Below are 1,837 nucleotides of genomic sequence, written 5' to 3' on the forward strand. Positions count from 1 at the left end.
CATTAATTTTATTTGATTAGATTTAGGATTTGATTGGATTTAATAATTAGGATTAATTTACAATTTAAAATTTAATTAGATTAGATTTAGTTGTTAGAATATTTTTAAAAATAATTAGATTTAGGTTTAATTGATTTTATTTGATTTTAATTTTTTTAACATAATTTTGATTAATTTAGTAATTAGGATTTGATTAGATTTTTTAGACTTAATAATTAAAATCAATTAGAGATTTAATTAGATTAGAATTAATTTGTACATAATTAGATAATTAGATTTATTTTCATTAATTAAATTAGATTTAGTTTAACATTAACAAGTAAATATTTTTTTAACTCTAAATCTTTTCCTTCTCTTTCCATTTTTTCTCGACTTTTCACTTCATCCTCTATTTTAATTTCCTCGCATTATTTTTTTTACAAATTATGTAACTGCCTATGGGATGTAATAGTTTAATTAGGACTTTTATTTTCCGCATTTTATTTTCTGCAAAGGTTTTACAATTATGTGTCTCTCCCGAAGCCATGTAATAGTAATTAGGATTTATTTTCTGCATTTTATTTTCTGCAAAGGTTTTATAATTATGTATCTCTCCCAAAGCCATGTAATAACGTAGGATTTTATTTTCCACACTTTACTTTCCGCACCTATAAACTGCTATATACTGTTAGATGATAATAGGATTGTATGGCAAGATAAAATCAAACTAGAATAACCCTAATTTTCTGGATTAAATTAATCAATCACTTTTTGTTCACACACTCACCTTTAAGGTAATCTCTCTCATGCTTCCTTTCGATTAAATAGTTAAGCCCCTCGGATGTAGGGATACCTTAGCCTGTTGCCTTCGATTCAAAAATCATCATAAAGATCATAGTCCCTTCGATGATGCCTACGATATAAAATGATCTCGTCCCTCGATGTTGCCTTCAATTACATGATGATAGTCCCTTCGAATGCTAAGGTATCCTTACATGTTGCCTTTTATGACTATTCTCATCAACGCATACGACTTCCTACCCTTCTTATGGTATGGATAGCCTTATGGCAAAGGATGACCCTCGATGACCCGCACATCCAATGAAAGGACTACCTACCCTCCTTATGGTATGGATAGCCCTTTCAAACGAAAGACTTAAAGAACAAGAAAGACAAACTTAGGGTAGGTGCTTTTAACTGCTTACTCACTATTCAAACTCAAATTTCTTTTCACACCCCTTTTCAAATCAATTCAAAAAGACTACGCTTATTTACAAGCTAAAGTCCTTATTCAAATCTTTTCAATTCACACACGACACTCTTTCAAACATTTCAAATAAAAAAGTGAGCTAAGCAATTAAGAGCCCATGGATAACCATGGATACAAAGGGTGCTTACACCTTCCCTTTGTATAACTTACCCCCGAACTCAAATCTTTCAAAGGTCTTCCCTGTTCTTTTTGCCTTTCCAATTGGATAAAATAAAAGTCGATGGCGACTCTTGCTATCCGCAATGTTTTTAAAAGTCAGTTATCCCACCGTATTACAAAGAGGCAACATACACAAAGTATCAATTATGTTGAAATACACATCAAATGCCTATGAGAAAAACAAAAAGAGTGAAAGTGGAAATCCTGCATGTTATGCAATACGCTCCAATGGAGTCATAAGAAGTTCACTAATACAGGATCAGTCCATACACTGTTCATATTGAATGACAAAAGAAACTGAATACACTGAGTTGTTGCTCGAAAAGTGTTTCATGTTTACTGATGTCAGTCAATATGTTATCAGCTATAACAAGCTTAATGATCAGTATGGAAGCAGCAGAAGAAGAAGATCAAATCAGAAGCAATTTA

The sequence above is a fragment of the Vicia villosa genome, linkage group LG1, assembly GCF_029867415.1.
Source record: "Vicia villosa cultivar HV-30 ecotype Madison, WI linkage group LG1, Vvil1.0, whole genome shotgun sequence".
Lineage (NCBI taxonomy): Eukaryota > Viridiplantae > Streptophyta > Magnoliopsida > Fabales > Fabaceae > Vicia > Vicia villosa.